General features: G+C 38.4%; 1 long non-coding RNA gene across 1 annotated transcript; it reads left to right on the forward strand.

Moving 5' to 3' along the window:
* The first annotated feature begins 1,672 nt into the window (after positions 1–1,672).
* Positions 1,673–25,313, forward strand: LOC309629401. Its single transcript, XR_014245055.1, has 2 exons — positions 1,673–3,505; positions 9,344–25,313. It is a non-coding gene; the product is annotated as an uncharacterized lncRNA (long non-coding RNA).
* Positions 25,314–26,445: the final 1,132 nt, after the last annotated feature.

Here is a 26,445-nt window from a genome sequence, read left to right on the forward strand (position 1 = left end):
GAGCAGAAAGAAGCATCTCCCAAGTAGAAAAACAAGTCACATCGAATATTTCAAAACTTAAAAAGGACAGCTAAACAGCTCTGCATTTGGATCATACATAGAAATGCAAAAGTACAAAGGGAGGGTAATGTGATTAGCAAAAGCACAGGTGAACGATTTAGGGCTTTTTTTTTTTTTTTTTTTTTTTTAACCACAATGGTGTGGTCACTTAAAGAAAAAAAAAAAGTACAAATGTAGGCTACATTCATGGCAGGGTGTTTCCAAAGAAAGGAAGTATGGCATATTGTGGTCAGACCATACCAAGGGTACAGTTTTAGCCACCACAGCTTTCAAGAAAAGCAAACATCCTGGAAAGTTTTAGGAGGAATTTGGTTAGGTAGGTAAGGTGACAAAACCATGCCTTAAGAAAGAGGAATGAAGCCTTTTGAGGATGTTCAAGTTGGATCAGAAAAAGTTCATGGAGAAATGTAAATGGCCTTCTGGCAAAGAGGAATTAGAACTAATATTAAGGAGAGAAAGTTTCAGGAAGGGAAAATAAGGCTCAATATAAAGAAGCACTTTACAAACAATAGAAACCATCTAACAGTACAATAGGACATCTCAGACAGTAGAAAAACTGAGTCCATTGCTCATAATGCTTTAGGAGCAATTCAGGCATCTGATGAACATTCCAACTCAGTAGGTTCTTAAATTTAAAAATTTACCACCAAACAAGATGGTACCTTGAGATTTGCATTTGCTGCAGTCCCAAGAAGAGTCTCATCTAAGTAGGAGAAAGGATCCTGGACTAGAGTTCTAGTTTGTGCTTTCCATGAAGCAGTTTTGTGAATTTCAGCAAATTATTTTCCCTCTCTGGGCTTGTTCTTCCTTCTACAAAAGACTGGGATTTGTTCTTAGATCAGAGGTTTTCAAACTTAAGATATTACTCAGACATTTAAATAATTAATTTAAATTTTTTTAGAAATGTTCTTGAATTGTAGTAAGGATGGGATCTCTTTTCTCCCCAAGACTCATCAAGGCAGCCTCTGTAAGGACTTCTCATAATTCCTTAGGTTATTTAGGCAGCAAGGATTTTAAACCATCACCCCACTGATCTCTGAAAGCCTAGGGTTTCTTGTTCTAAGTGTGATCTAGCATTTCCTACCTCTGAACCAGGAAAAGGATTCAGGGCTTTGAAAACCATTAGGAAACTTCCTTCAGGAATCAAGATATTTAGCACACATTCAGACACAGTGCCCTGAACATTGTCTGCATCTTACTATTTCTGAGTCCTTGTCTATTCTTTTTCCCAGGTCTGGAATATATTCTTACTTTCCTGCTCTGGCCCAAATTTTATATACTCTTCAAAATCCACCTCAAATTTCCTGCAGGAAGACTTCTTAAATCAGCGCCCCACCCCTTTGCAATTTCTTGGAATTTCTTTATGTTTGCTTTGTCATCCCAAAGGATCTGTGAACTGCTTAAGACAGCGGAGTGAAAAGTGCTTGGGGTTAGGAGTTATAGATTCTCTACTTGCTAATTGTGCAACCTTGGGTAAGTAACTGGACTTAGAGGTTCAGTTTCCTCACCTGTAAAATGGAAATGCATATACCCACTCAAAAGGGTTTTTGTAAGAATCAAATGAAATAGAGCATGTAAAACACCTTTCCCCAAAAAATAAAAATGTGATGTTTTCATTTCTTGTTACTTAGGTTTCACTACTTCCTGCCTTCCTTTGACTCGGTCATCATTCAGTATTTACCAACACTGGAAAAAAAAGAAAAAGTGAACAAAGAAATCGGCTAAGTAAGGAGGAGAGAGTAATATCTCTTTCATTAGCAATGCTTTATAGAGTGTGTGCTTACATATCTGATCTAATTTGATGTTCATATCAACACCCTGTGGTTGACATTCTCTTTCCTTTACGGCTGAGAAAATGGAGGCTAAGGATTAAGTGATTTGCCCTAAGTCACTTACTAGTTAGAGAGGAATTGAAATTTAAAACTGATTTTTCCCTTATTCCAAAATTCATGATTTTTTCTTCTTTGATTTGCTGCTTAAGGGAATCCTTCTTGGTTCCTGTCCTTGGGAAAGTCTTGATGCTTCCTCTTAGTGCGGGTGTTGGAGAAAAGGAGGTGCGATCTTGCTCTAGATCAGATTGGACAAAGAGCAGCTAGGTCTTCCTCACACTTCCAGGAAATAGTCTGATCCAGCCTTGCCTCATCTGTGGGAACCCTTCCTGGTAGAGCCACTCTGGGACATCAAGATTTACAGCCTTATCCCATGGGAATAACCCTCGCTCTCAAAGCCTGTGTCTGAGGAGTTAAACTCTTCTGGAGAGGAGTCCTTTATTTGTTCCAGCCTTGCCCTTGCTTGTCTGTAGATCTGATCCACAGATCACTTTCCATCCCCCGTACCCTGGATTTTGCAATCTCCTTCAGGCCTTTTGAGGAAGACTCCACTTTCCTCGTGGGGTTGTCCCTGAAGTTCATTAAGGGCTGTTTCCCCTTTTACAGCAGTTATGATGTCCCCTGACCCTTGGCTGAGACCCACAGATGCAGACTGATCATTGAAATAAACCCAAGCAATTCAGCAACCCCAAATTTGGGAGGTCTGGGTACAGGAAAACCCATAACACTCTTGATGCAACAGTTGCTGACAGATCTCACCGACCTCCCTTCATTACACAGCCAGCCACCCACATCTTAGCCTGATCTGTAGTCCGGAAGAGTCACACACGTGCTTCTGAAGGGAGGACTTGGCAACAACCCTTCCTTCCCCAGGGCACAGCTGGGGATTATGAATAACCAATAACTCACCGCTAAGGGTGAATGCATGAAGACAACCATTTCAGGCAAGGCGGGTTTCTTCACTCCAGCTGAATTTGTGACATAAGAACAGACTGCGGGCTCCACCCTGACCTTAACAGGAGCACACTGACCTTCCTTCCTCGGTGTGAAAGATAGAAACATGCCCAGGAGCTTTTGACAGCGGCTCACCATTAGCTTCTTCCTTGTCTTGATTTAGTCAGAGAAAATGGCAATCTAAATTAGAATTTAGACAAACTCATGGGCTTTGCAGGAGACACGTCCTCCTAAAAAAAGGTCAGTGAACTGCATATTAATGTGGAAATGTCAGACAAACAGTGGGGCAGAACAGAAGCATTGAGCATGGTTCTGTCTACCTGACCAATATATTTGGCAAAGTTGCAAAGAACAAAAAACTCACTAAGAGTGTTGGGGCCCTTGCCTTCTAATAACAAGGAAGTTGCGAAGCATTTTTACCTGTAACCTCTGAGGCAATATGGGAACTAGGATTTATGGCTTCAGTACCTACTATTTGCCAAGCATTGTGCAAATGGCTCATACATTTGTCTCATTTCATCCTTACAACAGCACCTGAAGTAAATAGTAAAATGACCATTTTCCAATGAGGAAATTGAGGCTCAGAATACCAGTAAGTATAAGAATCTGGATTCAAATCCTGCTTCTTCTTCTACAGAGATTCATTGACTATTCCATGCTGAGTAAGTAGCCATCACAATTTAGACCTCTAGTCCTTGCTAACCTACTGCATTCCAGGTCTTTCAGGAATCGTTGTAGTGAGTTTATACTGAGTGCGTATTGAGTGCTGTTCACATACGAAGTACTTGAGAGGATGTGATAGAAGGAGAAGACAGCTGACACCCTTTCTTTGAGAGGTTTAAAACTAATGACTGAGAACTACATGCAAGGAATTTAAATAAGTTCAGATTTGCAGGGTGAGATGCAGATTGGACCTAAGTGCCAAGGGGATGCCCAATGAGGGAAGGATGGCCGTAGGTCCTAGTCTTCATGGACATCTTCATGGGAGAACTGGTCTCTGAAAGAGTGAGGCTTACCTTAGGCAGAGCGCTAGGCCTAAGGAAGATTGTGGGTCAGGCTTACACACCACTCAACCTTTTTTTTTTTTTTTCATGGAAGCGATTTCTTTCCAAAGTCATTATTTTGCAATGTTCAGTATTCACAAAAATGGTTCTTGTGGGCACATCCACGCTCATTACCACAACAGGGTCATCTACTCTCTAGGTGACTCTAAAAACCAGGTTATGATGGACAGATTACTAGAGTGTAAATTGGGGCTCTCATCCTGGCTTAGCTATGTGACTAGGGTAAGTCTTTTTTTCCACTGGTCCTCAGTTTCTCCAGTGATAAAGTGTTGGTACTGGAAAAATAGTCTATGAGTTTGCTTCTTATGTTGGCATGTCATTGGTCCTCTCTCAGAAAGCTCCTGTTTTGAAGTATAATGGAATGATCACTGGAATGGGAGTCAGGATCTACTGGTCCTAGAACTGACCCAGCCCTAACTAGCTGTGTGATCTCGGATAGCTCCTTTTTACTCTCTGGGTGTCAGTTTTACTGTCTCTTCAATGTCCACGCTAAGGGAGTTCTGTGAAGTCCATTTCCACTGTGACATTTTATGAATCTAAATATCTTATCTTCAATTATTCCTAATAAAAAAGTATCCATTTGGATAAGAAACTAGAAGAAACAGAATAGACCTCCTGAAGGCACCAAATTGAGTATTTGATGTTATTCAATTAAGTTGGTTGTGACTGGAATATAGCATCTTTTGCACAAACAATGACTCAGAAAATTAATTAGCCTCTGCTTTAATTAAATAATAATTCTATTTAGTGCCAATTAAAATACCACATCTGAGTCAATTCACTGAAGCAAGGTGTATCTGATGCAGGAAACATGCTCCTTTGCCATGTGGAGCTGGGTTGATGACTGAAGTGCTGGGGCTCTTGATTTCCAGATAGGCACCCAGGGCTCGGAACCACAGTATGAAAATTCCCAGAGGCCATGGGCGCAGCCTACTCTGATGAAATCTTGCATACCTTAGCTTTCTTCATCAGATTATTTTGCAGGTCTTATTACTAACATTAAAGAAACAGAGAAAATCTAATAACAGCGCTGAATTGTCCAGATGCATTTCCAGAAGCCAAACCATTTTTGCCCAGTACAGCATCATTCCAGAAAACTCCAGTTATGGCTGAGCTAAAGAGACTTTTTGATGTCTCTGAACTTTAGTATGATATCACCCATTAGATTCCTGTATAGTTGAGATAGTGGAATCACTGAATAATAATAATGAAGTTTTCCTACTGTTGCAACCAGATATAATCTTTCTCTCCTTTGAAACAACATGACTATGGTTTATGCTACTTTAAGGCAGCCACCATACCTGGTATTAGATTTGTGTGTGTGTGTGTGTAATTGTGTTCTATCTGACTTCAATTTTTTCTTATTTTCTTGACTTAATAGGTACATTAATAAAGGCTGCTTTTTAAAAAATAGTTTATAATATTTTCCCATACATTAATAATACTTTTGGAGTTTCATAAGAACTTCTGAACTCTGGGCATGTATTTTTGTCCCTTTTTTACAGATAAGAATATTAAAGCTCAAAGAGTTTAAGTAGTTTGCTCAAGGTCACAGAGTAGATTGAGTTCACAGATCTAATCCTCACTCTGCCTAACTGCCTCTAGACACTACTCTGTCCATAGTAGGAAATCAATAAGTGTCCAGATGAAAGGATGGGAAATGGCTTCTTCCATCCGAAGCAAAGTCCCCCAAGGAACATTGAATTTTATGACTATATAAGGAAGATCTTTTTTGTTGTAGACAGGTAGTCGACAGTTGTCTAATGAGAGACCTGAAAGAACCAGCCAACAAGAAGGTAAAAAAAAACTTTTTTCAGATATAATACCAACTGTGGTTAATTAAAAATGGCCATAAAACACTTGCTACTTTTCCCCCTGAAAGATGGGGACTAATTCCCTTCTTGAACACGGGCTGGCCTTAGTGACTTGCCAATAAATTTGACAGAAGTGACATTCTGGGACTTGTAAGACTAGGTCAAAAGTCTTGCAACTAGACCTCCTGGAACATTTTCTCTGGGAGCCCTGATTTGCCATGAAGATCAGCTACCCTGAAGTCACCATCCTGATAAGGCCACATGTAGGTATGCTTGTCAATAGTCCTAACTAATCCTAACCTGACAGACATCACTGTCAAGGCATGAGACATGTGAATAAAGCTGTCTAAGGGCCTCTAGACCAGCCATCCACCAGTTAAGTACTATCAAATGACCTCAGTTAATGCCATGTGGAGCAGAAATATTGCTCAGTTGACTCTGTTTGAGAATTCCTGACCCTCAAAATCATGAGATATAATAAAATGGTGGTTGCTTTAAGTCACTTAGCTTTGGGGTAATTTGTCACTCAGCAATAGATCACTGGAACACAAAATTACAAAGAAATAGGAAAAGAGGTAACTATAATACCATGATCCATACCCTAGATCTCTTCTTTCCAACATTCTTGACCAGACATCTAGGCCATTGGCCACTACACAAGGATCTATGTATATTAACTCATTGGGTCACATCTCCTTCCACATAAAAGTTATAACCAGGTTCCTGCTCAGCTTTATGCATTGAGAATATTTTTCTTCTCAACTGTCTCTCAGGATTACCCCTGAATGTGGTTGTAATGCAGCACCATCTATTTTTGTATGTACCCAGAAATCAAGTTCATTCATCTGTAATCAAGCTTGGTTTTTTTTCCTCCTTATTTAAGATCCCCATATAATCATAAGTGCAAGCCAGAGGAGGGTTACTTGTACAACTCTGGTGAGTGGCAGGGAAGGTTGGACTATATACTCATGCAATTTATTATATCCCTGGTCCTGCTCAGGCTCAATTCCAATTTATAATGACTATTGCTGGGCCCATCTGACTTTATTACTTGGTGGGTGTCTGAGAACCTAACCCATAAGGCATAGTTCCAGATTCCTAGTAACTTGGTAACTCGTGGTTAGATTTTCTTTCTCCACCAGGGTTCAGTAACATGCCAAGAGCTATCTTCAAAGGGTCTGTAATTCTCTATTGCTGAAGACATAGCCTTGCTTCAGAATCCAAAGAGTCTGTGCTGCAGTACTTTAACTGAAAGTTGCCCTATGCTCCATACTGTATCTTTTCCCACCATTGACATCTCCAACACCATAGAGTCTACTGGATCATTTTGCCCAAGTGACAGGGCTGATTCTACTGTGCTCTGGATCTGCTGTAGAACTCTTTTCTGATCCAGGCCCTACTTAAGGCTGGCAGACTTCCATGTCACATAGTATATGGGCCAGAGTAGTATTCCTAAGTGTATAATGCTTTGTCTATAGAACCCAAAGAGGCCTACCATGTGCTGTGCTTCCTTCTTTGCAGTATGGGTTATAAGATGCAGCAACTTTTGTTTTATTTTGGTGGGAACTTCCTGCATAATTCTAGTCAATGCCCATCCTTGTCATCATGGAAAGGGACCAAATATTAAGGCTCACAATTCTTGTTCTTAACTCTTCTAATCAACCAAATGTCATGCTGGAAAAGTTATTTTTTCCTCATTTCCCCATATGTAGTATATTCATGTTCACAGCACCTAGCACAGTGTGTGATGTACGTAAACAAAAAAGTTTGCTGAGTCAGCAAATGTTTAACTACATGATAGACTTTGGCGGGATGGCTGCTACTTATCTTCTAAATCTGATATCCTCTGAAAATGTCGTCTAATGTAGGTAGTTAAATTTATCTCCAGACCACTACTAATCATGGATTTTTCATGTCCCCATGCTAATGAGTTTAAATAAAAACGTAAAGGGTTCTAGTTATCTAAATCAAGTATGTGTGAGCCTGCATTCAAGGGCATTGTTGAAGATTTTGAGATGTCTCTCTAATCTTGCCAATCATTCTGACTCAAAGGAATCCCAAAGGGGGGGAAAAAGTCCATTTTGGAAATCAACAAGATCATATTCATGTAGCCCTTGACTTTGCATCCATAATCCTGTGTTCAGTGATGCAGGCTTTAGCTTGTTTGTCATGAGCTCTAACACCAATTTTTTACCCATGTCATAGGCAAGGCATAATAAGTGAAACATCAGATGAACACTGAGAATTTTTCTTCAGATTTAGGAGAACAAAATCATAGAATGTGAGAATGGTAGGGACCTTATATATCATCTAATCCTCTTTTACATTGGAGAAACTAAAATTCGGAGTAACCTTCTAGAAAGATTATATACCAGGTCAAGCCTCTTTTCTGTTTAAAATTCTTCAATAACTTCCTCATCATTCATTCACTCAAGAGATGTTTATTTAGCATCTGGCTGCATACTGGAGACTTAGTTCTGCACAAAACATACTTTTCCTTCTCTTGTGGAACTTTCATTCTGGTAGTAAAGAAGACATTAAACAAATTATTATAAAATATAGTTATAAATCTATAAAGAAGTGCAACAGATGAAAAGTGCTATGTAAAACAGAGTGGGCCAAAGTCTGGGAGTAAGAGCACATGAGGTAGAAGGGATAACAGCACAGGAGAAGGTTTTGAGAAGAAAAAGTGAATTGGTTGCCTTCTAGGAACCAAGTATAGTATGTCAGAGTGAGGAGAAAAGTAGTATAAAATAAGGTTAGTGAGTTAGACTGGGGTCAGATCGGGTAATATATCTGAAGATCTTATTAAGAATGGGAATCCAAAGAAGTTTTGTTTGTTTGTTTGTTTTCTTTTGTTTTTGCCTGAAAGTATGATAATCACATTTGCATAAAAAAAGATGTCCTATTCTGGCTACTTTGTGGAAGCTTATTTGAGAGAGCTAAGATCAGAAGCAGGGTGATGAGCTAGGAAGCTTTTGCAGTAACCCAAGGGAAGATGATGGTAGTTTAGACTAGGGTCATGGCAGACGAGATGAAGAGTCATTGAGAGATCTGGGATATATTTTATCAATAGGGTTTGGTGAATTATTGGAAAAAATGACTTATGCTATATATAACCATATCTATGTCATATAACACAAGGAAGGCACTTAGGAAGGCAACTTTGTTGACTCAATGATTAAGACCCAGAAAGGTGAACTGAGGTCACATGGTCAAGGAAGACAGAGTACAGTCTATATCCTAGGTTTCTTAACTGTCATTCAAGGGCTGTTTTCAGTCTACTTTTCTACCCCTCTGCCTTATCATTAGTAGAATGTTAGCATAGCAGTTCTCCTATACAAATGAAAATTTGTACAATTTTATATCAACAGTATGAATTCTGTCTCCTCTACTTGTTACACAGATAACCAATGAATAAATGTCCTCATATAAAAATGATGATAACTTATTAAACAAAAATTTATTGAGCATTAATTGTCAGACTTAGTTCTAAAACTAAGAAAACAACAGGGAGAACACTGTCAAAATCACTACAGTCATGGAATTTACTGTTTTGTTGAGGAAGAATAAATGTGCAAGTTATTGTCTTTTTTCCATCCCTGCCCCTTCTGTATCATAGGGAACCAGAGCCAACATTTCCTTACTGCCTTGCCAGCTGACAACTACCTAAGTTCTGTGAATGGGAGGCTTTGGTCGAAAACTGGAAAGCGGAAGGCAGACAAAGATCATTTTACCTTGTCTTTGGAAATACCTCATGCCACGGCAACAGCGATGGCAACACGTGTGTGTTCCTGGCTTGATCAGGCAGCAGTCTCTAATGTGCTATATCAACAAGGGTCCATTCAAGAAATTAGGGGTCACAACACATATTATGCATATTTCCAGCAGAGAAAATTTATTGTAAGGACTCGGTTCCAAAAAAAAAAAAAAAGTTGAAATAGCTGGAAGAACCCTGACACAGTCATTTTGCTGAAAGATTGGACTATAGAAAAGTTATGATATAGAGATGATATATGAACCATCAGTGTCATGGACTGACTTGTATGTCCCCAAAACTCATGGGGAGATACTTCATGTTGAAGTCCCAACACCCACTACCTCAGAATGTGACTGTACTTGGAGACAGGGACTTTAAAGGGGGTAGTTAAGGTAAAATGAGATCATATGGGTGAGCTCTTCTCTGATATGGTGAGTGACTGTATACAAGGAAGAAATTAGGACACAGAAACTCACAGAGGGAAAGACCATTTGAAGATGGAGAGAAAACATGGCCGTCTACAAACCAAGAAGAAGGGACTCTGAAACCAACCCTGCCAGCACCTTTATCTTGGACTTCTAACCTCCAGAACTGTGAGGAAATAAATTTCTGTTGCTTAAGCCACCTAGCCTGATACTTTGTTACAGTAGCTCTAGCAAACTAATACAATCACATAATTATTAATCTTGTTCAGAAAGCTCAAGCATTACTTCCTCATCATAGGCTTAATAAACTGTCATCAAATGTCCCCAAATCAGGGGACAGGTTTATTCCATTTTTTCCTGAATTTAACTGTATCATATAATCCTCTTTGTGAGATACTCATAGTCTAGAATAGGACTCTAAGAAATGAGTCAAGATAGGTTTAAGTGCCATAAAAGAGGTGTGAATAAGGTGTTACAGAGCTACTAAGCAGGAAGGGAACATTACCAGGGAAAAGGCTTGAACTGATTCTTGAATGATAATGAAGATTTTAACCATGGAGAAGAGAGCAGAAGTTACTGAGGTGTGTATGTATAGTGGTACTGAGATGTGGAAGCACATGTCATGTCAGCGAAGGGCAAAGTTTGCATGTGACTGACACCCAGAATGCAGGAGGAGAAGGAGGAAAATCTTAGCAGCTGAGGCTGGAAAGAGAACAGTCCTTCCTTCCTTCCTTCCTTCCTTCCTCCCTCCCTCCTTCCCTCTCTCTCTCTTTCTTTTTCTTTTCTTTTCCTCCAGAAAAAAAGACAAAAACAAACACTGTGGAGTCTTTAGAAACTGTGGCCAAATCTGGCTTACAGAAATCAAGGGAAAGTCAGGTTTTCCCAGGGAGAGACTCTTGGTGAAATGTTAGGAGAGTCAGAGTCTGAAAAACACCAAACTGCAAATTCAGCTGTGGCCACGGACAAATCCAACATAGTCTGCATGCATATTTCCTACAGTTGACACTATTAGTGGCCACCTATTGATCTTTTTTGTTTTCTCTAATTTAATGAGGAGCACCCAGACATGGGACTCTGCAAACATACAGAGGAAGCATAGTGGCAAATAGCAAGGGCTGGGAATTGGATAGACCTAGATTCAAGCCCCATCTTTGCCAAATACAAATGATCTGATTTTGACTTGACTTAGCTTCCTTATTTTTAAAATGGGTATAATGATAGAACCTACATTCTAGGATGGTGTAAGGCTGCAATTAAATAATGAATATAAATTAATTCATGTGTTTTCTAACAGATATTAAGTGAGAACACAAGTTAGCTTGCCCAGGTGTATATTTCAGCCTTAATATTTTAGCCTGTGTGAACATAGGCTAGTTATTTAACTATTCTGCCTCAGATTCCTCACCTACGAGATAGACATAATGCAAGTATTGGGCTGGCCAAAAAGTTCGTTCGGTTAATGAATACATTGCTAAATAAAGTTCTTGGTGAAAATGAAAAATGTGTCTTTTATTTTTACTTAAAACCAAACGAACTTTTTGGCCAACCCAATACATTATCCAGAGTGTTGTTGCGAGGATCAACAGAGTTGATATGTCAAACACTTTAGTACAGTGTCTAGGACATAGTAACAGATCAATAAATGTGAAAGACAAGAGTTGAGGATAGCAGTGATAATTGTGGATGAAAAGGAAGGCAATGCAAATGTACTTAGCAGAGAGTAGTTTTTTTATTTAATCACTGGGATTGTTGCAGAAGTTCTGGAAGTTGTGGGATAGTAAGCAGGGGTCATCAGTGAAGGCAGTACAGTGAAACCGTTGAAATTCCTCCTGAGAGAATGGCCCAAGAATGACTGATGAGGCTATGAAACACTGTGTATCAGGAGGCTTAGCCTTTTCCCTACTCTCCCAGGCCCAGTCAGCTTTCTCACCTTTCAGGGTAGCCTCTCATCTATCCAATTAGTTGATTATTACATTAGCATATGCCTTATAGTATGGTCAGGACTCTGATTAAATGCTTAAGGCAATAGCTAATGCATTGTCATGATTGAAAGGGACAATTAGAAAATGATTAGACAGTTACCTTATCTAAGAAATGAACTGTGTAACCACTGGGTCTTTCAACCAGCTTTCAACAATATAATAAGAATTAAAGGATTGCTGAACCACTTGCTTTTTATTTTATGTATGTGTCATTTATTATTTTTTGTTTTTTAATTGCAATATAGTTGATGTACAATATTATGTTAGTTTCAGGTGTACTACATAATGATTTGACATTTGTCTGCATTATGAAATGATCACCACGATAAGTCTAGTAACCACCCGTCTCCATACAAAGTTATTACAGTATCGGTGACCATACTCCTTATGCCGTATTTTACATCCTCATGACTTTACTGTATAACTGGAGGTTTGTACCTTCAGTTTACCTATTTTGCCCACCCCCCTCCAACCCCCTCACTTCTGGCAACCACCTGTTTGTTCTCTGTATCAATTAGTCTCTTTTCATTTTATTTTGTTTGTTTTAGATTTCCACATATAAGTGATAACAGGTGGCATTGGGTTGGCCAAAAGGTTCATTCGTTTTTTTCTATAAGATGGCTCTAGTAGCACTTAGTTGTCTTTAACTTCATTCAAAACAATTTTGTTAGATTGTATGTGACAGCTATCATATCAGCGTACATTTAAAAAAAGACATCAAAATTGGTGAATTTTTGTGTAGCCATTTTAATATTGAAGATGGAAGAAAAAAAGCAACACTTTCGGCATATTATGTTTTATTATTTCAAGAAAGGTAAAAACGCAACCGAAATGCAAAAACACATTTGTGCAGTGTATGCAGAAGGTGCTGTGACTGATCGAACATGTCGAAAGTGGTTTGCCAAGTTTCGTGCTGGAGATTTCTTGCTGGATGACGCTCCAGGGTAGGATAGACCAGTTGAAGTTGATAGCGACCAAATAGAGACATTAATTGAGAACAATCAACATTATACCACGTGGAAGATAGCCAACCTACTCAAAATATCCAAATCAAGCACTGAAAATCATTTGCACCAGCTTGGTTGTGTTAATCGCTTTGATGTTTGGGTTCCACATAAGTTAAGCAAAAAAAAACCTTCTTGACCACATTTCCGCATGCGATTCTCTACTTAAACATAATGAAAACGTTCCATTTTTAAAAGAAACTGTGACGGGTGACGAAAAGTGGATACTGTACAATAATGTGGAACAGAAGAGATCGTGGGGCAAGTGAAATGAACCGCCACCAACCACACCAAAGGCCGGTCTTTATCCAAACAAGGTGATGTTGTGTATATGGTGGGATTGCAAGGGAGTCCTCTATTATGAACTCCTTCTGGAAAACCAAAAGATTAATTCCAACAGGTACTGCTCCCAATTAGACCAACTGAAAGCAGCACTCGGCAAAAAGTGAATTAGTCAACAGAAAACTCATAATCTTCCATCAGGATAACACAAGACCGCATGTTTCTTTGATGACCAGGCAAAAACTGTTACAGCTTGGCTGGGAAGTTCTGATTCATCCTCCGTATTCACCAGACACTGCACCTTAGGATTTCCATTTATTTCAGTCTTTACATAATTCTCTTAATGGAAAAAATTTCAGCTCCCTGGAAGACTGTAAAAGGCACCTGGAACAATTCTTTGCTCAAAAAGATTAAAAGTTTTGGGAAGATGGAATTATGAATTTGCCTGAAAAACGGCAGAAGGTAATGGAACAAAAGGGTGAATACGTTGTTCAATAAAGTTCTTGGTGAAAATGAAAAATGTGTCTTTTATTTTTACTTTAAAACCGAAGGCACTTTTTGGCCAGCCCAATATTTGTCTTCCTCTGTGTAAATTATTTTATTTAGCATAATACGCTCTATCCATACATGTTGTGGAATTTTTTTTTTTTTTTTTTTAATGGCTGAGTACTGTCCCAGCAGCACACTTCCTTCTGGTCCCCAGAGCTATATCCTTCAGTGCTGTCCCCTATGTGGGCTGTAAGGGCCCTTCTGTTGTGGCAGGGTTGGTTATGGTGGGTGGGCTGGTAGGCAAAGCCCATTCCTGGCATAGCGAGTTGTGCAGCCCAGTAGGTCCCAGTTCTGGTGCCAGCCCGCTGGTGCGTGGGTAAGCCTCCAATGCTCTCAGGCTAGAGGAAGGACTCCAAAATGTCCCTTGCCAGCACCAGTGTCCTCGTGGTAGAATGAGCTTCCAGAAATGACTATGTCCCCAGAAAGAGTCTCATTTGCCACCTGCGTCTCCAGAAGGCTCTCCAGGATCAGTCAGTGAGTCTGACCTAGGCTCCTTTCAAATTACTGCCTCTGTGCTGGGAGCATGTGAGATTTCGTGAATACCCTTTAAGACTGGAGTCTTTGTTTTCTACAATCCTCCAGCTCTCCCATACACAAGCGCCACTGATCTTCAAAACCAGACATCCTGAAGGCTCATGTTTCTACTGCAGGACCCCGAGGTTGGAGAGCCCAATGTGGAGCTCAGTCCCCCCGTTCCTTTGGGAGTACTTCTGTAATTGTGATTATCCTCCCATTTGTGGGTCGCCTACCTGGTGTATGGGTCTTGACTATAACACCTCCCGGCACCTCTTACCCATCTCGTTAGGGTTCCTTCTTTATCTCTTTAGTTGTGGAAAATCTTTTCTGCTGCTCTTCAGGTCATTCTCCTTGATAGGTGCTTTGTAAATACTTGTAATTTGGTGCCTGTGGGAGGAGGTGAGCTCAGGGTTTTCCAGTTCTGTCATCTTGACCAATCCTCCAACTACTTGCTTTTAGAGTCTAGATTCTTTATCACCTCATCTTCGTATTTCAGCCTACAGCTATGACTGCTTTTTACCAGGCAGATATTTTATAAATCACAAGTGTTTCTAAAATCCACATTGCTCATTAATTTTGCTATTTCTTATAGAGAAGAGAAATTTAAAAAGGAAAGCAAGGGAAGAGAAAGACAAATATCCTAGGAAAGAGATCTGTAAGACTTTGAAAAGATTTCTCAATATTTAGCCTGCATCAGAGTCACTTAGAGTGCTTTTTAAAATTCAGATTGCTGGGCCCACCTCTAAAGCTTCTGGATGGGACCCCAGAATTTGTATTTCTAACAAGTTCCCAGTTGATGTTGATGTTGGCTAGCCTAGAGACCAAACTTTTGAAACCACTGACTAGAGCATTGGTCTTCAAAGATTTTGAAGCGTGTCTCAATGTAATTTTGAACAATGATGTTACCTTCCTTCACAGTTTATACCCTGTATTAAAAATTTTATCATAAATTGGGATAGTTGCAAGTGTAATACTTTTAAGAGTATTGCAAATATTGACATTGTAAATAAAACTATTACTTTTAAATAAAACAACTGATTCCAATAGAATATAAATACTATAGTGGTTTGATATGTAGACCTATTTTTTAAAAAATACATGTGCAAATTCTTCCTTAATATTTGGAAATAATATATCATTCTGTTTTCTTCTTTCAATCATATATTCATTCTATTGCTCTCTTAGAATTACATCCTCCTGTAATGTATTTTTCTCCTTGAAAGTCTTTTAAATGATCACTCAGCTCTATTTCTATGCAATAAAACACATATATAAATTTAAGCTTATTTTTAATGTCTCAGAGATGTAAGACTTCAGTGCCAAAATATGACTTCTGGTTATCATAACAGTTATTATGATAACTGATAAAAATCAATCAAATCAATTGATTAAAGTAGATTTTTCAATATCGATATTTTAAATTATTCATTTGTTTCAGGATCCCGGTGGATTTTTACACCTTGGGGCAATGCAGCATAGAAAGATGTGGGAGACCTTAGTTTTTGCTGTTGTGAGAAAAGGATCACGGAGAAAGGGCCAGAAAGAAAGGATAACTGCCTGAAGTTCTCAGCTCCTAGACTTTTCTTATGGAGAAAGAGGAGATGTGGATATTGAGGATCTAGACATTGATTAACTAAAAATTCTTCATTCTCTGTGCTCCTTATATTGCTTTGTATACCTCTAGAGGTACTTGAATCCCAGACTGAATACTGCTGTTCAAAGGAAAATTTCAGTTTTCACTTTCTCCTTCTCACTGACATGGAACTACATATTATTTTGAAAAAAACACCTGTTCTCTATTCTTTTTTATTTATAATAATAGTCACAACTAACATTTGTACTTTACTTTTTAATTTATGTCACTTTAATGTGTAAAACTTAATATACGAGGAGAATCCTCAGATAAAATAGAATCAAGAGGTCAGAAAGAGGAGTTCTCATACCCTATGCTGATAGGAGAGCCCAACAGGAAGAAGGAAGATTTCCTCTTCTTGCCTGGCAAGAGCTCAGCCAATGAGAGACTGTGACAACTCAGCCAATGAAAAGCCACTATAGTTTGAAATCTCAATTTCTCCAAAGTACTCTTTGTTTACTATAGCCCTCCCAAATTCCTTTTCTCCTTTTTAAAAGAGTTCTCTCCATTTTTGCCAGGGACTTGCATGTGGCTTCCCATGATAACACCCAGAATTGAAATTCTTTGTTGATCCCCAATAAACCCATTTTTCCTGGAGAAATAGCTGGCAGCTTATTTGTTTTAGGTCAACAAATGGGTATTATTTAATTTTTAGTCTCACAAACTTGTGCATGTGTAGGTAAGGCAGATATTATTGTGATTATTTCACAAGTGGGGAAATAATTTCCAGGAGAAAAAGTGAATTGCTCAGTGCCACAGAGCTAGTAAGTAATAGAGACCAGCTTCAAATCACCTCCAACTCTAGTTCCATGAATTTGAATTGCATTGTATAAAAGCCAGAGTTCACTTGGCAGATGACAGGATTGAATAATGCCAGTCCTCTTCTTACTCAAGAACAGGAACTGCATGAATTTTCAGAGTGAAGGCCTTGAGTGTCAGATAATGAAGAACAGTTATGCCTGAGGAAGCACTGATGAAGCAAACAAAGACTGGCGAGAAGTCACCAGAAACAGAGCACAGCCATGACCATGCTGCAAGTAGTTTGGAAAGACTGGTGGCAAAGCTGTCACAATAGCAGTTAGGTTTTGAGACTATAAAGTTTTAAATTAATATATCTTCCCTACAAAACAAAGCATCTTTTATGAACTGAATGTCTGTGTTCCCCCAAATTCATATGCTTAAGCTCTAATCACCAATGTGATAGTGTTTGAAGATGGGGCCCTTGGAAGGTAATTAGGGCTAGATAAGGTCATGAGGGTGGGGACCTCTCGTGGGGGTTAGTGCCCTTACAAGAAAAGACACCAGAGAGTTCAGTCTCTCTCTCTCTCTCCAAGGGCACACACCAAGGAAAGGTCATTTTAGAACACAACAAGAAAGCAGATGTCTACAAGACAGGAAGAGAGCTCTCACCAGAACCCAACCATAGTGGCACCCTGATCTCAGACTTTTAGCCTCCAGAACTGCAAGAAAATTAATTTCCTGTGTTTAAGCCTTAAGTCTGTGGTATATTAATACAGCAGCCCTAGCAGACTAAGACAGTATCTTAGCTTAAATACAGAGTATGGAGTGGGAGCATTGCATTGACACAATATATTACAACGTAAAATTTCTTTGAAGAACTTCCTTAGATCTTATCCAGAAAGATTTATTGCTGGGACAACTTGTAGTACTCCTGTAATATTTCTTTGTTGTCCTTATCATGTATGTTCTGTAATCAGCTTCTCCAAACAAACAAATTAGCTTCTCCTTCAAGCAAATCTTTGGTGAGCATCTACCATGACAACAAGAAGACTAATCGAATGGAAGTGTGAGGATAGACATGGGTGCCATTTAAGACCAAGGTCATTGCAAAGTCAAGGAGAGAGATAATAAAGGCCTAGATAGTGGAAGATGCTGCAGATGTGGAAAGAAAGACTGATTATAGATGACATTGTGCAGTTAGAATTCACAGACCTTGATTATTGAAAAGATGTGGGATGGTCCTGCATGAATGAAGTGTAGAGATGATGATTGAATTGAATGGAAGCTTGAATTGGACTTAACGTTGCCTTCTTGGCTTGGGGAGCTTTACCTCTTGCCAGAGAACTGAGGAGTTTTCCTCACATTTGCCATTTCATGTGACTCTGCATATTTCTGTCTTCTGTCTCACTCAGGCAGCTTTATGTGGTCTTTCTGTCCTAGGCTACTGGAAAGAATAGAAAAAGCTTATACTCTAAGCACGTAACACTTCTCAGAGAATAGAAACACATCTGCAGCACAGTGTAATGCAGCATTTGTCTTGTAGCAGAAAATTTAACTTTGTGTCTGGATGGTGCTGTTTACCAAATGTCACCACAACCAAAGTTCACAAGATAATGATGAGGGTGAAATAAGATAATGAAGATAATCTTTACAAAATATCATGTACCGTGCTTTGATAGAACAAGAAAAAGGAGCAGCATAAACTAGGTTTGAATTCACTAGGAATGGCTGAAATGAAAGTGGGTTTTTATTCTTGAATATGTCTTGACAGGTCACCCTATCAGCTCAATAGACCGTTTATAGCCAACAACAGTAAACTACAAGTCTTCTGATTTAAGTTCCTTCAAGAGAGGTTTGCTAAAAATTGTAACATGACAAAATAGTAACACTGCTTTGAAGGGAGTCGACAGCGTCGCTCTTGGCTCCAAATGAAAGGCTGCCATGGCCAAGCATTCCTTGTCATTTCCTTTTCTCAGGGTGCTTTTCTTTGCCTCTGAAGAGTCAAAACAATGGTAACTGAGAAGCTGGCATCAGCATGAGTGACAGTAAGTGTTCCAAGACAGCTAGTTGATTGATTGATGGACGATGATGAATGTTGTCTAAAAGAACAGAAAGCTGTGTTTCCTTTTTGAAACCATTCAAATTTGGACAACATAGGCCAACAATCAGATGTTTCTAAATTTAATGTGCACACCATTTCCAAATATGCAAACAATGATCAAAACCACCACCCACCAGGACTCACATACATTAATAAGTGTCAAAGTAATTCAAACATCAGAAAGCTCCTTTTCCACCTGCACGGATGCCACAAGTCACAGAGAACATGGGTTGAAGAGAACACGGGTATGCACATTCTAGCTAATGATAATCATGGCAGAATTTCACACCTATAGAATAATTTCTCTTACTCTGTTCTATTATAAACTCTATAGTTGGCGGTTAGGGAATGTACCTTCAAGATCACACAATCCAAAATTTGTATTTTATTATATGTGGAGAAGACCAAAGCCTTAACAGGGAAGGTCCCTTGGCAAATGATTGGCAGAGACATGGCTAATTTTGGTCTCCAACCAGTGTCTTGGTGAGCCAGTGTATCAGTAAAGGTCCCAACAGGACATGGATGTCCCACTGAAAATAAGATAATTCAAAGTGGGTTTATCCTCAAAAAGAATAAATACAAAGGTGTAGGTGGAGCTTACAGGAAATACAAGAGTTAATGCAGAAACTGAGAGTAACATCAGTGGCAGCATCCCATCCCAAGACCCAAACAGTCACAGGATGGGAGAAATTCACCTGCAGAAAGAAAGGCCTGCAGAGAAGCTGCCTTCTAAAGAGTAGATGACCTTCTGTGAAGGGGCACAGCCAGCCTGAGTAAATTTCACAGGAAGTGGGAATCAGAGAAATAAAGAGCCTCACTTCACTCTCCTCCCCATTCTGACTTCCTACTGGAGATACATACTGGCTGAACTCACCTGTAAGGTAGAAGGCATGTTTATGTAGTCCATGGTGCCAGGCTCCTGGGGCAAAGAGCGGATGGAGAGCAGATATGGAAGGGGGGGAAGGATGATATCTGGCACACAGGCTTACATTATAATTTTGCAATATATATGAGAGCAAGAAAATATACACAGGAAGAGATAGCAAAAAAGAAATTGATAGAGCAGAACCTCACTATCGAAGGCAGGCTAAAAACAGCTATGCAGGGGACTTATGGGAATTTCCCATTGACCACCTGCTCTTCAATGTGTATGGGGGAAATTCTAAGAGGCTTTAGGATGCAGGAGCTAGAAACAAAAACAACCTTTAAAATTGCAGCTGCAGTTTATTTTTATTTGAGCAACATGATACACATATTTTAACCCATGAAAGGGCTTGTGGGTTGGCAGACAAGGCTGCAGAAGAACTTCTAAAACACACAGTATTGTGGTGCTGTCAGGGTATAAGTTGACACCCACCCTGGAGGCTTCCCATGTAATAGACAGAACAGTAAATTCTTTATAATAATACTAAGTTTTATCTAAATAAAATTGTATTATATCTAAGGTGTTTTCATATTCATCACCTCCTAAGAGTCTTATGAGACAACTGAACCAGGTATTTTTATTCCCATTTTATAGAGTGGGAAACCCCAGGCAAAAGAAGTGGTAACCTGATGGTACACAGCTAGGGAGGGGCCTCAAACCCCTGCCTTCTGATTACAGGTTCAGAGTTCTTTGCACTTTACTCCACAGTTCCTTGCTTGCACGTGTCCACAGCTTCAGGAGATGTGATTTGACTTGCATAAATTCTATCTCTGACCTAGTCAAGTGTTAGACATAGGCAAAGCCCACATGATCCTGGCAGGGAACTTCGGAGTCTGAGCTAGCAATTTCCAGCCTATAGGGGCACCATTTGGAAATGTAAGAGAAGGTATTTTGGTTGTCAAAATGACTAGGGCATGTTGTTAGCATTTAGTAGTCAGAGTCAGGGATTCTAAACATTTTCCAGTGTGTGGGTCAATACTGCACAATGAAAAATCGTCCTGTCCAAATAAATACCAAGAACCCTCTCAATGAGAAATAATTAAATTTAGATTGCCTCTCTACAGTTAGCCAGGGCTTTATCTACCCAAGCACTTGTTAAACTTTAGTACCTATAAGGTTCTCCTGAAGCATGTATAGAAAATGCAGATTACTTGGTCTCACCTCTAAAGATGATCATTCAAGATGTGGAGAGTGGCCAGAATCTACATTTTAATACAGGTACTCTCTCAGTTAGTCTGCAGTCAAGGCTGTGTGAAATGCTGGCCCAAGCTTATCGAAAGGGAGTACACCCCCAAAGGTTCTGATCAAAACTGTAAATGTTGATCTCACAATCCTCTAACCTGTTCTTATCCATCCATCCAGCCAGCCATCATTCTGTCCATCCATCCATTCAATCCACATTTTCACTTAGTTGTGAAAGCAAGGACCTGTTTCTTGGTGACAAATTTTCCTGATTACCTTTCTGATCTTCTGTCCTTTGATGTTCTAACCCCACCAATTAAATCACAGTATCTGCTGGAGTGTCCCAGAGATCAGTATTTCTTAAAACTCCCTAAGTAATCTCAGTGTACATCCAAATTAGAGACCCAGCAGTTTAGACGGTTGCTACTTAAATTCGAAACCTGTGCTCTACAGACCAGTAGCATACAATCATCTGAGGACCTTGTTGAAATGCAGATTCGGATTCAATAGGACTGGAGTGTGGCAGAGTCTGAATTTCTAACAAGCTTCCAGGTGATGCCAGGTGAGTCTCTGAGATTCCTCCACCAGTTTCTACCCTTCAACCCTGTACTTGGGCTTTGATCCTATTCAACTGCAGTGTTCACCATGGACTTTAACTGGACCAAGCCTTCAGGTCTCAGGCTCAAGAATGTTGGCTCTAGAAATTCTCCTGTCAGACTCCAGCCCTGCAGAGGACTGTGCCAGGCACTGTGTGAGTGTTTTTTCTTTAATCTGATACCACTGGAAACCACTACAGATTATCAGGCAGGCACATTTCTGATCTGCCCTTAATGCTTCTTAAACACAAAATGTTACCCCTGTTAACTGCCCAGCCCACTCTCTGAAAATGTGTTAGTTATGTTCCCTACCAGCACCCATCTGATGATCATTAAACCTCTGGCTGCCAGTGGGAGGGTCATGAATGGGAGGAAACTGGCACCATGATCTCTCCAGTTAGTTTTCAATATTCCAGCCTCCCAACCCCAATAGACAATACTCTGTATGTCCACTTCCTTGAAAGTTCTTTTGACCTCTATCTTCTACAAGACCAGAGTCTGTTCCTAGTTCCAGCGCTGTTACCTTTACATGGAATACCTTTCCTCATCTCCTTCACCTTATGAACATCTACTCATTCTCCAAAGCCCTATTTAATGTAAACTTCTCTCTTTCTCTTTCCTGACTTGTCTCTACCAGGCAGAATAATTATTCATTGGAATCTAGGGTCTGACTCTATACTGTCACCAGAGTACTTATCATATTATATTCAATAAAGTGTCTACTAAAGTCTAGAGACATAGATGATATTACATTATTTGTTTTATATATTGGAGAAGTCCTTGACATTATACATATATGCCTATGTTTCCAAACTTTATGGACACCCTAGACTTGCTCACACAAAGTCCCTGTGGACTCTCTATTACTTGAGTTGACCTCTAGACTTTACATAATTCATTTTTCTTCTCAGCATCTAGTATAGATCCTGGGTCATTTTTAAAGTTTAGTGTAAGTTTTCAAATTGAAATATTAAATTGCTTGCTCATAATAATGCATTTGTCAATATATTCAACTGAAGAAATGATGGGGAGATTGTTCATAGCACAGAACAGAGATCCTAACAAATGGGACTTCACATTTAGATGCAGAAGAAAGCTTCCCAATGTCTTAGGCAGCAAACTCTACATTCTCTTATTTCCAAAAGTAACCTTTGTGTTGGGCCTTTCTTGACAGATGTATGGAGGCCCCTTTAGGATGATCTTAATGGATAGAATCATAGAGATGGTTTAAATATAAACCATCATCCTGCAGTCAAAATTCTAACTTTGTAGTCAGAAGCCTGAGGATTTTTGCCCAGAGATGCCAAAGAAGGGCACAAACCCAGGTCAGGTTACCCCAATCCTTGTAAATGGATATAACTGAGAGGGTGTTTTTCTCCCTCCCCATCATTCACAACCTTTCACTTGGGCTAGAAGAGCCTCTGTTAACACGTTAAAAAAAAAAGAGAGAGAAAAAACCCTACCCCAGGATATTCAGTCAGAGCAGAAATGCCTGCGGGTAACCAAACCCAGAGTTACATCCCCAGTAAAATGATTCAGTAAAATGAGTCAGTCTCTTTGCATTTCCACACTGAGGCACAGGGAGAGCAACCACCTGCGGGCTGCTAAGCCAGCACAGCACTTGCATAGCCCAAAAAAGTGCAAACACAAGGAATTGTCCTCCTTCCAGTAGTGTCCTCTTAGGTCATACTTACCATACTAAGCTGCTTCCGAATGTGTCTCTAAGCAAAACAGCTGCAATCCCAAAGACTCTGAACACTAACAAGTCCTTGAATCACCTGGTTATGAAACTCATAAAATGCTGAAATAATATAGAGATGGTTTTAGGACAAGTAATGCATGCTCAATGCAGAACAATTAAACACAAATAAGTTAAAAAAAAAAGAAGGAAATAAAGCCGCCTGAAATAATAGCTCTGTTAATATTCTTTAGTGTATCCTTCAATTGTGCATATGTGTACACGTGTGTACATAATATATATTTCTTTCAAAGGTGAGATAACAGTGCATACAGTTTTAAAATCTGCTATTTTTCACACCAAAATTATAAAAAAATTATGTATCAGTCATTCTAAGACAGTTATTAATATTTCTTTATATAATATTTATGGTTGCTTAGTATCCAGTATGTATATAAGTAGTTTAACCAATTCATTCTTGTTAGACTTACAAATTATTTAAACTATTATAAGGAAAGTTTATACTGAATATATATATTGTATTTGATATATATTATTAAACATATGTCTATTTATATATATATATATATCATTATTAAAACAAAGTTGTAACAAACCTCCACTTAGCTACATCTTTCCACATGTCCTTAACTACTACCTTAGTATAAATTACTAGAAGTGGAACTGTAAGGTCAAGAGACATAGAAAACACCTTCAAAGAGCCCTACAGAAAGTATGTACAAATTTACTTCCATCAAGAGTATTTGAGAGTCCCCTTATTTCCCCATACCACCTTCTCCAAGAGCATCATTTAAAAATCTTTAAATTTAAAAGTGAATATGATATCTTATTTTAGATTTAATTGTTGTTATTACTGGTGAGATTGTTATTGTATTTTATTGGCCATTTGGATTTCTTTGTAAAATTTCTTTTCATGACTTTTGACTCTTTTTTTTTGCTATAATATCAGCTTTTTCTTATAGATATGCAAAATTGTTTATAGATTAAAGCTACTACTCTATGAAATATTCATTGCATCTACTTTCCTACTTTATCATTAGCTTTTTAACTCTATAAGTGATGTTCCTTGTACTACAAAAGCAATGTTTAAAAAAATTTTTTTAATGTATGTAATTCTTCTTTGAATTATTTTTATCAGCATTTTATAGTTTGCAGCATACAAGTCTTGTACATGTTCTTTTTTTTTTTTTTAAAGCTTAGCCCATATAAAGATGGATCATTTTATTTTATTTTACTTTTTATACAGCAGGTTCTTATTAGTCATCAGTTTTATACACATCAGTGTATACATGTCAATCCCAATCTCCCAATTCATCCCACTACCACCCCCACCCCACTCTCCCCCCTTGGTGTCCATACGTTTGTTCTCTACATTTGTGTCTCTATTTCTGCCTTGCAAACCGGTTCATCTGTACCATTTTTCTAGATTCCACATATATGTGTTAATATACAATATGACAAACCCACAGCAAACATCATTCTCAATGGTGAAAAACTTAAAGAATTTCCTCTAAGATCAGGAACAAGACAAGGATGTCCACTGTTGCCACTATTATTCAACATAGTTTTGGAAGTACTAGCCATGGCTATCAGAGAAGAAAAAGAAATAAAAGGAATACAAATTGGAAAAGAAGTAAAACTGTCACTGTTTGCAGATGACATGATACTATACAAAGATAATCCTAAAGATGCCACCAGAAAACTACTAGAGCTAATCAATGAATTTGGTAAAGTTGCAAGATACAAAATTAATGCACAAAAATCTCTTGCATTACTATACACTAACAATGAAAGATCAGAAAGAGAAATTAAGGAAACAATGCCATTCACCTTTGCAACAAAAAGAATAAAATACCTAGGAATAAACCTACATAAGGAGGTAAAAGATCTGTACTCAGAAAACTATAAGACACTGATGAAGGAAATCAAAGATGACACAAACAGATGGAGAGATATACCATGTTCTTGGATTGGAAGAGTCAATATTGTGAAAATGAATATACTACCCAAAGCAATCTACAGATTCAATGCAATCCCTATCAAACTATCAATGGCATTTTTTACTGAACTAGAACAAAAAATCTTAAAATTTGTATGGAAACACAAAAGACCCCGAATAGCCAAAGCAATCTTGAGGGAAAAAAACGGAGCTGGAGGAATCAGACTCCCTGACTTCAGACTATACTACAAAGCTACAGTAATCAAGCAATGCTTTTGTTAAAAAAAATTGTTTTGAATGAAAGATTCTTTAAATTCTACAGTGCTTTAAAATTTTCAAAAATTTCACACACATGATTTCATATAATCCCATAGTAACCCCTTTGCTTTTTAAGGTAGCCACTTTATCTGTCTATTCATATAGCTTCTGCCTTTGGTGTCTAAGTTATGTAACAGGATACCTGTTGAAACTGAAAAATCACCACGAGAAAAGAATTGTCATTTTAAGAGTTAAGAATTGCTTTGTTTTGAGAAATTTACTCCAGAGAAATGATTAGTTACAGAAATATAAATAAAATATTTTTATTCATGGTTCACATTTCATGGACAGGCAACTACCATTGGAGGGAAGTGAACTGGTACTTACCACCTAGTGACTGGAAGGGGCCAAGACAGAGATGCCCAGGAGGAAAACCTCTGAATAGGGTCTGGTTTATGAACTGTGGAAGTAGCCCAGTGATAGACTGCTAAATGTTTTTCTGTTGACTTTCTGAGGAAAAATGAATGCATATTTTCATATATTTAAGTTTATAATAAATTTTAATGATATAATGTTTTTGTTTACATAGCACAAAATTTACAAATAATAATAGAATATACAATGGAATACTTCTACTGGGTTTTGCTAAACTTTTGTATAGCGAACTCATGTTTGCAACTGATGAATGAATATGGTTTCAATATGAGTACTGGTTGATGTTTTTGCCTTTGTTAATGTGTAAGAACAAAGTGAAACAAAAAAGATATTTCGTACAACTTTGATTTGTCAATACCAGGACAAATTTATTTGCTGAATCAGATAATAGTTTTGAGGTACTGGAATAAGATTTCCTTAATTTTTTGTGCTATTCACAATATAATGACTACAGACATAATAATTTTTAATTTAATTTGTATTGACATTTTTTTCATTATTTTCTTAACTATCAACAGAACAATAAATCAAGCCCTGATTTGTAGTATTTGCTGATTTCTGTGGAGTAAGTATTCTCACCATGGCCAATTTCAAACTATAAACATGATGTCACTGAATGTGGAGTGGGGAGAGATGGAAACCTCAAAAGCACAGATAATAGTGAGTGTAGTTAAGGAGGAAATGATGAGTTTTGTGT

Source organism: Balaenoptera borealis (genome assembly GCF_965194805.1).
Source record: "Balaenoptera borealis genome assembly, chromosome: 5".
Taxonomy (NCBI): domain Eukaryota; kingdom Metazoa; phylum Chordata; class Mammalia; order Artiodactyla; family Balaenopteridae; genus Balaenoptera; species Balaenoptera borealis.